Source organism: Mesocricetus auratus, unplaced genomic scaffold (assembly GCF_017639785.1).
Source record: "Mesocricetus auratus isolate SY011 unplaced genomic scaffold, BCM_Maur_2.0 Super-Scaffold_100007, whole genome shotgun sequence".
Lineage (NCBI taxonomy): Eukaryota > Metazoa > Chordata > Mammalia > Rodentia > Cricetidae > Mesocricetus > Mesocricetus auratus.
Window position 1 is genome coordinate 81599045 of NW_024429191.1, and position 16670 is coordinate 81615714.

The following is a 16670-nucleotide window of genomic DNA, read 5'->3' on the forward strand; positions in this document are numbered from 1 at the left end:
TGGCACGCCCCCAGTGACCATTTCTTTCCCACCTTAGAAAGGCTCCACCTCCATTGGCGTCAAGGCGAGGGCCATCCTGTGCTCTGTACCCCCACCTCACCCGGAAAGTCCGAGGCTGGCAGCAGGAGGCTCTCAGGGCTCCAGAAATGCCAGTTCCTTGTCTTCTCCTGTATCTGGGTGACAGTGGCACATCTACATCATGTGGGAAGGTGTTTAAGCCTCCTTTGCTGGCAAGCAACACGAACTAACCCAGGCTGGCTCAAGCCACTGCCCAGAACATGAGTTGGGCAGATCTGGAGACTTCTAATCAATAGCATAGGTCTTCGGAGGGAAAGCAACGGTGCAGGCTTCAGGAACTATGGTTCTTGGTACCCACTGACATTCTCCCCGGGGACAGTCAAGTGGGGAAGGGTTACCTCTCACCTCCGGATAAAGTTCAGACTCCCAGGAGGAAAGAAAATCTGACCAGTTAGCTCCCACCAGTCACTGTTTCATGCTTAGGTAAGTGTCTGGCACACAGCACAGGGTCTGGGCCAGAGACGCTGCGTGGCAAAGACAGTGGGGAGCAACATTTGCACACAGTCATCTGCTGTTGACTCGCACCTCCTCTCAGGAGGGCCTACTCCCCACTTCCCCAAGGACAGGGGATTTTGTCACTTCATCCAGCACTCGTGGGAGCTCTCGTTGACGTTTCTCAGGTGCCAGGCTTGTCAAGGATTCTGGGATGAAAACAGTCTTCACCACCTTCTGAGGAGAGAAAACACAGTAATGCAAGGCTGAAGGGCCTGGGCCTGGGCCTGGGGAGGGTCCAACTGAGACAAGGCCCGTCACTGAGAATTCAGTCATCTCCTTCATCTGTCCAGGGGACGCTTAGAACTGGCTGACATAGTCACGGAAGGTTCTAGAAGGCGTTATCCTTCTCTACAAAGGTGTTAGCCTTCTCTACATGTATGGCTCCTTTGTTTTCTTACTGTGTGTGTGTGTGTGTGTGTGTGTGTGTGTGTGTGTGTGTGTACAAATTCGCGTTCCACAGCATGGTATGTGGAGGTCAGATGGTAACTAGTGGGAGTTGGTTCTCTCCTTCCACCATGCGGGTCCGGGAGACTGACCTCAGGCTTTCAGACTTGGCAGCAGGCGTCTGCACCTGCTGAGCCATCTTGTAGTCCAGGAATGGCTTCTGTGTGTTCACCATCCTTGACACCCTGAGTGGAGAGGGAGACCTGCCCTTTGGTCTTACTCTGGGCTGGCCTGTGAAGTTTCTTCAGGTAAGTCGCTTGCCCCTGGTTCCCATACTTATCCCCAACCCCCTCTTGGGACTCGCTCTGACTATCTCCAAGCCAAACTATCTTCCCACTCTTTGGAGGCCTGACCAGATGCCCTGTCGTTATTTTTGCTCCTATTCTTGAAACAGTCCCTGTGGAAGAAAAGAAAAAAATGTCACCCAGATAAAGAAGATAAAGACACAAAGCATTAAAAGAGAAGAAAACAAGGAGTGACATTTGGAAAAGTTTAGACAAGAATGGCTTGGCAGGGCTGAATTTGGGAGGCAGGAGAAAACCAGAGCCTGGGGGACTAGGGATAGATGGTCCCAAATCCATCTGCCTCTATCTTAATCACCAAGGCTTCAGACTGGCCTCTGCATCCAAGATCTGTGAGTCTTCAAGATCTAAGCAGCCAACCTATGTGAGACAGTGAAGAGCCCAAGGTAGTCTTTAAGCAGACCAGGCTCACTAAGATGAAAGCTCTGCACCGCGGCAGAAAGGGATGGGGAAGAAAAGAAACTAGCTTGGAGCTTAGAGCCGAATAGAGAGCAAGCCCAGTCTTTGCTTTGATGTTGCATTGCCTTGGGTTGTACAGCAAGCTTTGACTTCCTCTTCTTCAGAATGACTGTGGGTGGGCCACCTGGGGCTGGGTAGCTAGTTGTTGATTCTTTGGTATTTTCTCCAAGACCCCTCCCATACCGCCCCCTCCTTTATTCTGTTGAAACAGTGTATAGTGTAGCTCAGGCTGGCCTCAAATTTGTTTCATAGCCAAGGATGATCTTGAACTCCTGATCCTCCTCCCTCCATCGCCTGAATACTGAAATTATGGGTGTGCCCGTGTACCTAGTTTATTCAGCCTTAGAGACTGAACCTAGGGCTTTGTGCCTTTTTTTTTTTTTTTTTTTTTTTTTTTTTTTGGTTTTACGAGACAGGGTTTCTCTGTATTGTTTTGGAGGCTGTCGGTCCAGCCTGGCCTCGAACTCACAGAGGGCTTTGTGCCTTCTAAGAGAGCCGTTTATCAACTGAGCTATGTCCCGAGTCCCACTGCCTTTTCCCCAGGGCCCTGTCAGTGGGATAGAGCTTTCTGCCTTGGAATCTACAAGTGGTGCAGATTCCTTACCCAGCCTCCCCTCACTCTGTTAGACCTGACTTTGCTCCAGTTTCTTGGGAGGGACAGTGGGGTCATTTGTGACTCCTATTAAGCTCCTCAGTGGCCGCAAATACAGCCATCCATAGAGTGAGACATATGGGGGGAATGTTCTGGGTAACAGACCACCACAGCCACTGTCTTGTTTCAGGTTCTTGAGGTTCAGGGTGTCAGCTCCCTTCTCAGACGGCTTACACATGCTGCTGTCTGTCACAGGCTTCCAACTCTCGATTTCACACAGACACACAAAAATGAGGCAACTCTTCTCTGTCTTCACAGTTATGGAAACACTGCAACTGGTCTAATTAGTCAGGCTTGGCTCAGGTGGTCACACTGATGCCAATCACGGTCTCCTTCGGATCATAGAGCCAGAACGGTTCGGAGCAAGTTAACCATGTCTTTTATTTGTTGATCCCTTCTCTCTGTTCTAACCATTCCCATCTAAGTTGACACAACACTGTCATTTGCAATCTGTGGCTTCCTGTTCCCTACCCTGGTACTCGGGTCTCTCTGCTACAGAGTACAGCCAACATGCAGTCCTGCTGGCTTTTCCGTGTTCAAGGAGGCTCTGTGCTCTTCCCACCTGCCTTAAACATCACCCTAACCCCCCCCCCACACACACAACACACCTCCCACCCTGGCCTCGCATGCTGGGCCAGCAGCTTCCCTGTTAGAGGAGTCACTTTTGGTATAACAGGCGCTGCTTCCACTAACCACAGCATCCCTTTGTGAGAAGCCCCTGGCAAACAGGTCATTTAGTAGCTGGCTCACGGCTTGCTTAGCTTGGAGAGGTGAAAGAAAGGAGAGGCCATAAGTGACTTGCTTCAGGGTGTGGTGAGACAGAAGGGAGAATCTAACACACCTCCTGGGGCCATGGTGAGTGCAGGTTACTGGCTGTCAGCCTTGGCCATTCTCATTTTAGCCTGGCGAAGCATCAGCTGCCTTCCCTCCAAAATTGTGTACGTGTGTGTGCTCAAGTGCCAATGCACTTGCACAAGCGTGTGTGTGTGTGTGTGTGTGTGTGTGTGTGTGTGTGTGTGTATACATGTGGAGGTCAGAGGTTAGCATCATGTCTCCTTCAATGGTGCCCCACCTTGTTTTTTTTTTGGTTTGGTTTGTTTTTTTTGTTTTGTTTTGAGACAGAGTAGACCAGGCTGGCCTTGAACTCGAAGAGATCTGCCTACCTCTGCCTCTTGAGTACTGGGACTAAAACTATGTTTCATTATGCTGGGACACTCTTTGTTTTTGAATGACAGGTCTATGGCTGTTTGTGTTGGTGTTGGTGTTTAACTGGTTGCTTGGTTTGGGGGTTTTGTTGTTCTTGCTCAACCAGACTCAAGCTCACTAAGTAACTGAGGATGGCCTTGAACTTTGATACTCCTGCCTGTACTTCCCAGCACTAGGATTACAGTCCTGCACCACTATGCCTGCTTTATGTGGTCCCAGGGATTGAAGCCAGAACTTTGTGCATGGTAGGCAAGCACTCTTCCAACCAAACGGCATCCCGAGCCTCCAGGCCTGAGGGTTTTTTAAGGAGGGCTACGGTAAGTGCATGAAGGTGAATGAGCCCCAGGGACAAAGTTGGAGACACAGGACTGACTGATAAGGGTGTAGGTGGTGGCAGCCCAGAGTGGTAGGACCTAAGAGGCCTGGCCTGTTTATTCAGACCTCGTCAGACATGGGATAGAATCACCCTGTAGCCTCTGTGTCCTCCTGCTGCCCCCTGAGACTTTCAGTCATTTCCAAACGAGGGGACTGCAGTCTCCTGGGATCAGACCCCAGAGCAGAGAGACTGGCCTGAGAACCAGAAGTCTGGCATGGGGCCCAGCTGTGTGACACCTGAATCCTGGGGAAGGTGTCTGAATGGCTAGGCCCATGGAGCCTCCTGGGATAGCCAGGGACAAGGAGGGGCAGCTCATATTTCACCACTGCCTGGTGTATGACCTGAGCTTGGGTGGAAAACAGAATCGCATCAGGACCTGTCCCCTTAGGGCGACACTTTCCACCATGTCACAGGGACCTCTTGGGATATTAGGTTTGTAGCCTAGAAGTAATGGGACAATATTTTAGCCATACCCCAAGTCAGAGCCTTCATGTAGAAGGTATGAGAGATGAGCTTGGAGCCTACATGCATGAGGTGGGTTTGGAGGGACATACCTAAAATCCCAGCACTTGGGAGGTGGAGGCAGGAAAACCAGCAGTTCAAGGCCAGCCGCTGATGCATATTGGGTTTGAGGCCACTCTAGGTTACAAGAAGCCCTATGTCAAAGGCTGGGGCCCTAGTTCTAAGGTAAAACCCTTGCACAGCATGAGCAAAGCCCTGAAAATCAGACAAACAAAAAGAGAGTCTCCACAAATACCAGGGGTTCATGAGCGAGCTGTGGTGTGCACATCTGGTGTGTGTATGTGCAGGTGTCACCGGGGGACCAGTAACCTCCCCGATATTTACTTTCAGTCTATTGACTGTGACCTTGGGCAAGAGATAGCCTTTGGGGGCTTTGGTTTACCAGGGTTCTGACTCAAGGGCCTAGAGCAGATGGCATTTCTTCAAATTATATTCAATGTCAGCATTAAGTGGGATTTATTTTAGAAACTAGATTCCTGAGGCTGTGGGGATGTTCAGTCAATAAAGTGCCTGCTGCTCAAGCATGAGAACCCCAGTTCCTTCTCCAGCACCCACATATGCTGCTGGGCATGTCAGCGCACATCTGCAATCCTAGCACTGGGAGACACCGACAAGCGGATCCCTGAGCCTTGTAGTCTAGCCAAATCATTGCACTCCAGATTTAGGGAGAGAGCACATCTTAAAAGGCAAGGTGGAGGGGCTGGAGAGACGGCTCCATGGTGACGAGCCCTGGATGCTCTCCCAGAGGACCTGTGTTTGATTCCCAGCGCTCACAGTTCACAACAGCCAGCAGCTACAGTTCCAGGGGATCCAACACCCTCTCCTGGCCTCTCAGAGAGCTCACACATGTGGTGTACAGACATACAACCAGGCAAGACCACTCACATACATAAAATAAATAATCTTAAAAGTGGAGGGACAGTGATTGAGAAAGAAACCCAGTGTTGACCTCTGGGCTCCCCATTCACAAGTACACACGTGCTCACACAGCTGCACATGCACAGCAGAGGGTGAAGGCCGGAGAATCTAACATCTCTGGGCCCAGGACACCGACTGCTGGGCACATAACAGGCCCAGGCCAGTTCTGGTGTGACTAAGGTGCTGTTGACACCGCTGGAAACACTGACTCAAGATCTGACTGAATCCAAGCCTGGGCAGCCTTGGGAGGAAATCGAGGCCATTCTAGAACACTGGAAGGAGCTAGTGACAGGGAGCAGCGGTGGGGGGGTATGGGGGGCAATTAAGGCTCACCTCTGATGGAACCTGAAACTCTCCTTCCAGACAGAGCTGGGACTGGATGCCCAGAGAGAGAGGTCTGTGTGGACCGCTGTGTTTAAGGCGTGAGGCAGATAGAGGCATCAGAAGGCTTAGTACACCCCATTGCTATACCAAGGCTCCTCCAGGAGGTCTGGGAGCAGCTATCGTAAAGACCCTAAATCCTGCACACCTTAAATAAATCTGGATATCTAGTGTTAGAGCAGGATTGGAAAATGAGGGTCCCGGTCTGCCACTTCCACTGGGCTCATCTCTGGACCTTTCTGACACCCCCTCTGCAAAACAGGAGCAACAGTTAGTTACCCCTGCCCCTCCTCCCAGCGTCAGTCACCATCAGATGAGGGAGGTGGCTGCGCTGTCACTTGCAGTGTGTCAAACAGTGGGGATACTGGTGCTGCTAGGACCCTAGGAAGGAAGGACTTAAAATAAAACCGTATTCTGTATCTTAAGTCGAAGGGGGTCACGGGTAACCTCCTACGCTCTATCTGAATTTCCAAGATGAATATTATATCACCGTGTGTGATGCTTTCGCATGCAAAACAAAAAGGAACCATGGAAAATTTATATTATAGTATGAATGTTTTATGTGCATGTGTGCGGCTGATATCACACAAGGAAACTTATCCAAGGCAAAATACTTCCTTCATTTATATTGTATTTTATTTGAGTGTGTATACACACATATGTGAGTAGTTGCACATGTGTGTGAACGCCTATAGAGGCCAGAGGGCAACCTCTGTCATCTTATTTTTTAAGACATTGACCAAGGCCTAACTCGTGAGGCTTGGCTGGCTGGCTGGTGAGCCCCAGGAATCCAACTGTCTGTCTTTCCAGCTGGGATTACAAGCATGTGCCTTGGAATCTACCCACTTAAAACACAATAAAAAAAAAGAGTCCTATTGCTGAACTCAGGTCCTCAAGCTTCTGTGGCAAGCAATTGTACTCGGTGACCTCTCTCTTGCCCAATGCGATTCCTTTAAACTCAAGGTTGCCTATCTCAGCTCTAACTAGGTCATTCCTCTTATCTACCACGTAGCTTTCCCCTGGTAAGCCTTCCCCCGGGTGCCATCCATTGAGCCTGATGCTAAAATTGTTCCACAGCTAAGTTGTGCCTTTTTCTCCCTATGCCGGGCAGACGGGCTGGCTCTGGCTGGAAGCCCGGAGTTTCAGTGAGAAATGAGGCTCCAGGATGCCTGAGGTGAGTCAGCACCTCTGGACCCAGACGGAGCTTCCCAGCTGCCTGGCGAGGTCCATCACAGCCTGCAGGAAGGAAACAGAGAAAAGATGGGAGAAACTTCCCTTCCAAAGCTGACAGAACACTCTTCCTTTTCATGGGAAACAGGGGTGTGTTTGTTTTATTTTCCCTTGTTTTTGTTGTTCCGTTTTTGTTTTGTTTTGTTTAGATTTGGTTGATTTTGGCTTGGTTTTGTTTGAGACAGGCTTCCCTGGAACTTGTTACATAGATCAGGCTAGCCTCCAACTCACGGTGATCAGCCTGCCTCTGCCTCCTGGGTCCTGGAATTAAAGGTCTTTGCTGCTGTGCCCAACTTCTTTTTTGTTTTTTAGAGAGAATCTCAAGTATCCCGGGCTGGCCTTGAATTTGCTGTGCAGCTGAAGCTGGGTTCCAAGTCCTTGTCCTTCTGCCTCGACCTCCTTAGTGCTGGAGTTTTAGATGTACCCCTGTGCTTTGTTATGTTTGGACTCACCATCAAGGCTTTGTGGTATTAGGTAAGCACCGACTGAGTGCCCCATGCCTAATTTGGCTTTTTTTTTTGAGACAGTGTCTCAATATGTAGCCCATGTTGTCTCGGCCTCCTAAGTTCTGGGCTTTCGAGGATGTAACACCATACTCCGTGGTTGGGAAGAAGTCAGCAGAATTCCTGTCACAGGAAAAGAACTAAGTCTCCGAGGAGATGCCGGGTAGTCACCTCCCGGGCAGCACAAAACTGCAGGGCACTTCACAGAGTGTCAAGGAGACCTAAGCCAAAGGTGGGATCCTTCAAAGCATGCGGCATGTGACTGTGCAGGTGACATCTCTACAAAGCCAGCCCTGCCTAGGCTCTCCTCTAGGTGAGCCCTGTTCTAGGGTGGGGAGTGCAACCTTTCCAGATGACTGGTTACCATCCTAGAGGCCCTCCGGTTCTCGTCTCTGGGGGCCAGCAGGCCCTTCTGGGATGGTTCCTCTAGGGTGGGGCATCACAGAAGCCCAGGGCACAAGTCCACTGTGGTCCTCAGTGAGCCAAGTGGCAGCTTCCTCCTCTGAGATGAGGCCTGCTTCACAGGACTAACACTAGCCCCACAATGACCCCGCACACCCCCGGGATGGAGAGGCGATTAGGACTGCTCAACGTCTGATCCAAGGTTACTTAGCTGTGCTGGAGACTCTTCTGAAAGAACATAAACAGGGGAGCAGACAGGGCTGAGTCCTGAGAACCTGCAAAGCAGAGTTCTGTCCCCTTTCCCATCTCACTACTCCAATCCAAGGTGGAGTAAAGAATCCCTGGCCTTCCCAAATGTAGAATTCTGTCCCCACAGAATCCCACTTCTTTCCTTGGCTGGTCCCAGAATGTATTGTCTGAGTTGGAAGTTCTGCCTGCTATCTAACCATACATCTTCTGCTGTAAAGTCTTCCTCTCCTAGTTCTACCCCCATTGAGGACAATGGCTGGTCAGTGACTGTTTTAGACACTGGAGGAGGAGGGCCAAGTGCCATCTGCCCTCCAGATGGAACCACTCCAGGCCCTTCAACATCATCTTCTTTGGCTTGTTCTTCACTGTACTCCCACCCTCAGAAACTTGTATTTCCTCTACTGTAAGAGACCCCCTAGGTCAGCCTGCAGGCCGAGTGCCTTTGCATTCTCTGCCCTCTGCCTACCTTCTCCTCGCCCCGGGGATGCAGGTTATGTCACCAGCTGGAAGAACAGGCCTGGCTGATGGTAAAAGTTCTTAGGGGGTGAATATAGACCGGGAAGTAGTTGGGTTTGTGGTATGTTTGCATAGCATGCAGGACAGTTCAGATCCCAGCACTGCATAAAACCAGGGGTGGTGGTACATGCCTGTAATCCCAGCACTTAAGGAGATGGAGGCAGGAGGATCTGAAGTTCAAAGTGACCTTCAACCTTTGGAAAGTCCTTGGCTGAGTGTAGTTCAGCTGGTAGAATGCTTGCCTACTATACATGAAGCCCTCGAGTTCTCTCCCTAGAACTACATAAAACTAGGTGCAATGGTACATACCTATAATCCCAATAGTTGGGAGGTAGAGGACGGATGATTGGATAGTTAAGGCTATTCTTGGCCACATAATAAGTTTGGGCTAGCCTGGGCTTTGTGAGGGCTTGTCTTAAAACAAAGTAAGTTCTCTAAGGATGCTTTCTCAGATCCCTCCTGCTACGACATAGACAGTCCTTGACCCTTGCCCTCAGGCCCAGCCTAGGTGGCATGGGGCTTTCCCTAGCCTTTTCCAGTGCCTCTCTCCCCAAAGTAGGTAGCCTGGGTAGTGTTCAGCCATGCTTTGGGTGCAAGCTCTCAGGGTATACAACACTTTTGCTGCCGTTCAGTAGGTTTAGGCAAGGTTGTCAGGGGCCATCCTGCCAGGGTCCTGATTCAGTGAGCTTGCAATGCTGTTTCCACATCTCAAGACTACTTTGCTGCCTGGTATTCATGGTACTTAGTGGGGCCAGAGGGGTAAGCAAACAGACCCACTCAGACGTTATTTAAAGTGTCATGCTGCAAGTGTGGGTTCTGCTTTATTAACAAATTCCTGGAGGTCCGCCTCCTGTCTCCCACATGTCTCTCTGCAGGTACTGAAGGAGAGGGTGCTGATGAGGGTGTGGTGAGCAAGCGAGGTTCTTTTGGTCCCTGTGTGCACACTGGGCCTGGGGACAGAGCCCTGAACCAATCCTGAGGATGGGGCGGGTGGAGGTGGGATGACGGTGACGGGGGACAATCACACGTTCCTGTAAAGACCTGCTAAAAGCAAACACGGCTAAAGGATGTGTGCAGACGGTGCTGTGGGGGTGGGGGGGAGGTGAGGCCAGCATGAGGATGGGAAGGGTATGTGGGTGAGTTCTACTGAAGACCCCTTCCAGGAGCGAGGATCTGAAGTTAACGAGGGCTTAGCACACATGGGTGAGGAGCAAGGGTCAGAAAGAATTCCTTGAAGTCTCGGGCTCTCGGTGACCCCATGAGGACATCCTCTGCTAGCCATCAAAAAGAATGAAAAGCTCATTGGGCTCCAAGCCCAAACCACAGCCTTCCAGGCAGCAACTCTGCTTTCAAAGAAAAGCCTTTGTAGGGACAGCAAGATGGCTTAGTAGGTAAAGGTGCTTGCTGCTAAGCCTGATGACATGAGTTTAATTCCTGGGATCCACATGGTAGAAGGAAAAAAAATTCTTGCAAGTTGTCCTCTGACCCTCATGTGTGCTCATGTGCACACATGTGTACTCATTTGGGTGAACACACACACGAACACATGCACATACACACGGGCACACTCAAGCATGCATGCACTTTAAAATGTAAAGAGAACACTATAAGCAGCTAAGTGTCCCACAAGGAACAGAACATGTGAGGCTCCCTAGCTCCAGCAGAATAAGAGCCTGACTGTTTCTCTGCAAGGTGTCATGTGGTAATGATGGCGACTGAACCTACAGCTTTGTGCAAGCTCTCTATCAAGCGAGTCACATCCTCAGTCCCTCAAATGCCTTTAATGAGTTCTATGCTGGGAGCTCTGAGAACCACGTAGAGAACAAGACAAACATCCTGCCCACCGTGGAACTTGCAGCCTAGAGGGACAGAGGATAAAAATGCTTGCCTGTACGATGCCAGTTTAGACAGAGTCACAAAAGCATCTTGTCACAATACAGATTCTCATTCCATAGATATGGGGTTAAACTTGAGGTGCCAAGGAGTGATGGCCAGTGTTGCCGGGATGCAGTTTTAAAGGTAAGAGTTTCGTGTATTATGTTTCTTGGGAGTGATGAAGGTCTGAGAGAGAGCTTCCTGGGGCAGCAATGGTGTAGCCAAAGGAATAGCCAGCTAACAGCGACGCTCTGGGGTGGTGTTGGTAGTGGTGTTTCCAGGGCCCTTCCTTTCACATGCCCCACTGCCATAGTTCTGGGGTGGGAGACTTGGAGACACTAGGGACTTTGGACTGGCATATGAGGCTGATCTCCTTGTCTGTGAACAAAGCTGGCTTAGCTTTCCAGCACCGGCTCCTTAGCTCCCCCACTGCTCAGCCAGCCTGAGAACATCTGGATGGAATTCCCTGGAACTGGAGGGCATTTCCAAGCAAGCAAGGCTGTCAGCCCCGCTGGGAACACCCACCCTACCATCTGCTGCAGTCCTTGGGAGTCATGTGAGGAAAAAACTGTCATTTCTATCTCTTCCAAGGGAACAGCTGCCCATGTCTTTGAGCCCTGCCCCAGGCATAAGAGGGAATGTCCACATTCATGGTGGGGAGGAAATTCCAGGATTTGGGACTTCTTATGAATCTTCCCAGCAGGCAGCAGTCCCGTCTGCTGGCAGGAGGACTACCTAGGACTGGCCAGGCCAGTGATGGCAGGAAAGGCTATTGTCTGGCCCAGGCAAACTTATTGCCATGCTCTGGGCCACAGCTCTGTAATAAATATACTCTCCTGGTCCAGACAGCCTCAAACAACTATGTCCCACTCTGGAGCTGGGTGAAATGAGTTTCACACACAAGCAGAGAGCCAGCCAGCTGCTCCAGGGGCTCGGGTTACCTACAGGGAGCGGCAGAGGCAGGATATGAATGCAATCACTTGATATCAAAGCCCAGAGTTAAGTCCTCAGTCACTCACTGCAAGGCACAGGTGGACAGGTGGGTCCCGCCTCAGCTTGAATGACTCCCCAACTCTCTTCTGTCCAGGGAAGTCCCTCACCCAGAGGGTGTACCCAGCTATATGTATCACGTAACTGCCTGAGCCCAGGCAGCCCTTGTTAAGGCAGTTGACAAATGACTGCCATCAAGCCTAGGAGTTACTCAGCGCTAAGGGTTGATGTCCTTGTGTGGCGTCCTTACTATGAACAATTGCAAAGAACAGAATGTTTAATCCCAAACTAGGAGGAGGCCGGGCTTGTAACTTAATTGGCAGAGTGCTTGCTTAACACAAACAAGGCCCTGGGGTCTATCCTTAGCACTACATAAATCCAGCATGGTAGAACATACCTAAAGTCCCAGCACTGAGGAGGTAGAGACAGGAGGATCAGAAGTTCAAGGTCATGCTCAGCTACACAGTGAGTTTGAGACCAGCTTGGGCTACATGAGAGACGTTTGGGGGAAAAAAGTGCAGAAAAAGAAAAGAAGAAACCAAACTAGGTCTCTTGTGTCTGGAACTAATTGGGGACCCTAGCAACAGCATCTCAAGCTTGAGGTCAGCTCTCTAAAGGGGGTTAAGACTTCAACATTTCTACCTTCCACCTGCTCGGCCCACAGTGGCCCTGTCAGCGCCTGCCCTGCTGGCCTCTCCATGCGCTGTGCCCTGAGCTGTAAACCTGAGCTGGTCAGGAGCAGCCAGGGAAAGAGACCTTTCTCACCATGATTTGCTCAGAGATTACAGGCCCCTGAGGGAAGGCTTTCATTTCTGTATTTCAGCTTCACAGCGTGGGGAGACAGCTCTTGCTCCCTGGAGACCGCAGAGTCTGTTCTAGCCCAGTGGAGGGGCCCTTGCCTAGAAATTAAGAAAATATGCCATTTCACCTCTAGGAAGCATGAGGCAGGGGCCATCAAGACTGCTTGAAGACACACAGTAAGCCTGGGTGTCACCAGGCCAGGGAGACATCTCCGGGCCTCCAAGAAGAGGAGAGGGGATGGTTTTAGCAGTGGAGAAGACGGTGAGGAAGTTAGAACTTGGGGAAGCGGCTGTGGGCTGCAGGAAGCCAGGATAGGATTCTAGAAGTACATAGTCCCAGGACAGGCCTGAGAACGCTGTGCCCAGAGGCTCCGGCCTCCACCACAGTCTCCATCTCCTTCCTACTAGCTTAGTTGCCCCTGGCTCAAGGCTGTCTAGCAGGCCTAAACATGTAGAAGGGGCGATCGACCCCAGAGGTTTCCAGGGCCCTACCTGTCACATGCCCTACCGCCATAGTTCTGGGAAGCATGGGAGATGCTTAGCCTCCCTCACAGGCTGGCCAGCTCACTCCCCCATTCCCAGACAGAGGGCATTTATGAGGGCAATCACACTGTCACATGTCTCTTCTTGGTTCTTTGCGGTCCAACCATCTGTTGGCTTCAGGCTTGGTTTCAGATCCCAGCTCTGTTACCCACAGTACCTGTACTGACCTTCCACCCTGAATCCTGGGTCCCTGGTGTGTAAATCTGTGTATCGGTGATGTCCCCCTCCCAAAGTTCTTTGAAGATCCCATGCCTCTTCTGGTGCTGTCAAGCAAGAGCCTTAGCCCTAGGCTGAGGGTGGGACCCACACTGTTAGGTGGTGGCTCCTTGGCCTTTGGAGCTCTCCCTGCTACCCAGGGTTGTGCCATGAGACATGCTTGCTTCAGATAGCCTTGAGTATGAGGAGTGACCACCCAAGCAGTAAAGGGGGAGTGGGAAGGCAGAATCATGTCCTTTAAACAGCCCCTCAGTACATAACAGAATCCTCAGCAAGGGGGCTCCACTATCCACTGAAGGGGCTGGGGACAGAAGTTCAAGTCATACCCTTCCTGGGTCTCCCCGTAGAGAGTGGTCTAACTGGGACTCAAACCCAGCCCAGGCTCCACCATATTGCCAGATTCTATAGGACCCAGAATCATTTGAGGTGGTAACCAAAGGCCTCTGAAGAGATCAATCAGCTAGACGGCGTGTTTTCCTCCCACTTAACCGGGGTGGACAGGAAGAGCAATTGATCATACAAAAATCCAACCACTATGTATGAGGAACAGAGGTTTCCAGGCCCATCATCCTCCAAAGCAGGCGGAGGGCAGTGTGCTACAGACAGGCCTGAGGTCAAAGACACTATTCCAGGTATGAATGCTATTGGTAACCAGGTGACACTTGAAGCAGCTTAAGAAATTGGGGCGAGAAAGTCCTGGGCTGTGATTATTTAGTGTAGCCAGTGAAGAAGAAAAGGTTCTTTGTGAAGCCATGAAAGAGACTGCGCCCTGGAGAGCCCCTGCCCTGGGAGCTGGCCTCAATCAGCTCCTCCATCGGCATTTCTCCATGAGTTCTGGAACATTCTCAGATCACTCCCCCTTCAGCAACCACGGGCCCCCAGTGCAAATCTGTTCAGGCCATCCTAACTAAGATGTGACAAGACCTTTCTCAACAACGCTCACTGTTCCCTTCCCCCTCTCGTTTATCACATCTTTTCTGTTTTCACTGTCCCCTGGGAACAGTGGCGTTTCTGGCACGGCTGGCATGGTCAGGCCAGAATAACATGAAGCAAAGCTGTGGGCTCCTAGGAGAGATGGCATGTATCCGTTAGAAGAGGAGAAAACCAGGTGGCCAGTGGGGCTCTTCTGACCCCCTCACCTGCTGGAACTGCTATCGAAAACGTCTTCACTCCCCTAGGTCCCCGGCATCCCCTGCATGCCCATGACTCAGCTGGCTGTCACCACTACACCCCTGCCCTCACCTCTCCTTGCTAATCTTCAGTTTTCTGAAATCTGCCACATCCCAGCATCCACCAGCCCGACTTCAGTTGCTTCCACTGTGGGGGAGGGTGAAGCCCCCTCCTGGCCACTGGTCCTAAGCTCGGCCCACACCTGTGACCCCCAAAGGCAGCCTGCTCGCTACTTGACCAAGGCCTCCCGCACCCTCCGATCCTTCTGCCTCCTTGCTCTCACTGCAGGAGCGAGCTGCCGCAAAGCCCTTGGAGGACATAGACTGAGTGCAGCAGTCAGGAAGGGTATTCGGAACTCATGCAAATGTAAATCTGAAAACTTCTGCCTGCATTCCAGTCTTGGAAAACTTTCAATTCTTTTTTTTTTTTTGAAACAGTTTAATAAAGGGACCTGTTTTTGAAACTGTACTTTTTTAATAATTTATTTTATGCGCATTGGTGTTTTGCCTGCATGTATGTCTGTGTGAGGGTGCCAAATCCCCTAGAACTGGAGTTACAGGCAATTGTGAGCCACTATGTGGGTGCTGGGAATTGAACCTGGGTCCTCTGGAAGAGTAGCCAGTGCTCTCAATCTCTGAGCCATCCTGAAATTGTGACTTTTAGGAAATGTAAAGGCAGGGCTGGCTAGCCAGCAAAACTCTAGTGCCTGAATTTGGTATCCACACAAAGGTGTGGTGTAAGCATAAAATACTAATTGATTTTTGTTTTATTTGATTTGTTTTTGGTTGGTTTTGTTGGTTTGGTCTCAATATGTAGCTCTGGCTGTCCTAGAACTAACTCACTCTGTAGACCAGGCTAGCCTGGAACTAACTCCTGTCTCTGCCTCTTGAGTACTGGGACTAAAGTCATGTTTAAAAAATTTGCAAAGAACTCAAGAAGCAAGTCTCCAAGACACCAAAGGATCCAACTAAAAAGTGGGGTACAGAACTAAATAGAGAATTCTCAATAGAGGAGTCTCAAATGGCTGAGAGGAACTTGAGACAGTGCTCAACATCCCTAGCCTTCTGGGAAATGCAAATCAAAACAACTCTGAGATACCATCTTACTCCTGTCAGAATGGCTAAAATCAAAACACCAATGAAAGTTTATGTTGGAGATGATGTGGAGAAAGAGGAACACTCCTTCACTGCTGGTGGGAATGTCAACTCGTACAGCCACTTTAGAAATCAGTATGGAGATTCCTCAGAAAAATGGGAATAAGCCTACCTCAAGACCCACCAATTCCACTCTTAGGCATATATCTAAAAGATGCACATTCATACAACAAGGACATCTGTTCCACTTTGTTCATAGGAGCATTATTCATAATAACCAGAACTTGGAAGCAACCTAGATGCCCCTCAGCTGAAGAATGGATAGAGAAAATGTGGTACATTTACACAATGGAGCACTATTCAGCAGAAAAAAAATGGAATCCTGAAATTTGCAGGCAAATGGATGGCACTAGAAGAAACCATCCTGAGTGAGGTAACCCAGTCACAAAAAGACAAACATGGTATGTACTCTTTCATATATGGATTTTAGACATAGATCTGGGGAGTGACAGCCTACAATCTCATGGCCAGAGAGTCTAGAGAACAGAACCCTCATCCAATGGCTGATGGAAGCAGAGGCAGACTCCCACAGCTAAACACTGAGCTGAACTCAAGGAACCCAGTGACAGAGAGGGAGGACTGGGCTGGTTTAACCCCCAGAAACAGCTGACCTGACAAGGGTTAGCTCTTGAATCCCAGACTGATGGCTGGGAATCCAGCATGGGGCTGATCAAGACCCCCTGAATGTGGGTGTCGGTGAGGAGGCCTAGGCAATCTATGGGGCCTCGGGCAGTAGATCAGTATTTATCCCTGGCATACAAATGGGCTTTGGGTGCCCATCCAACAGTGAGAGATGCACTCTCAGCCTGGACTCTTGGGGAAGGGTCTAGGCCCTGCCCTGGATGAAATGATAGACTATGGACACCCCCATGGAGGGCATCACCCTCCCTGGGGAAGTGAAGGGGTACTGGGGTGGTGGTTGGTGGGAGGGCATGGGAGGAGGGAAAGGGAAAGGGACCTGGGATTGACATGTGGAGTAACCTTGTTTCTAATTTAAATTTAAATTTAAAAATAAAAATTAAAAGAAAGACTAGTCACTGTTTGGGGGGGTTGTTTTTGTTTGTTTGTTTATCCAGATAGGGTTTCTCTGTGTAGCCTTGGCTGTCCTGGAACTTGCTCTGTAGACCAGGCTGACTTTGAACTCGGGGTCCACCAGCCTCTGCCTCCTGAGTGCTGGGATTAAAGACAT

At 50.3% G+C, this 16670-nt stretch overlaps 1 long non-coding RNA gene across 1 annotated transcript in view; it reads right to left on the minus strand.

Annotated features, from left to right (window-relative positions):
- Positions 1-16670, minus strand: part of LOC121141529 — a 47271-nt gene that overhangs the window by 3411 nt on the left and 27190 nt on the right. The window contains exon 2 of the long non-coding RNA XR_005878457.1: positions 1-747. This exon is cut by the window's left edge and continues 1791 nt beyond it. This is a non-coding gene — a long non-coding RNA (uncharacterized LOC121141529). The remainder of the gene's footprint in view (positions 748-16670) is intronic.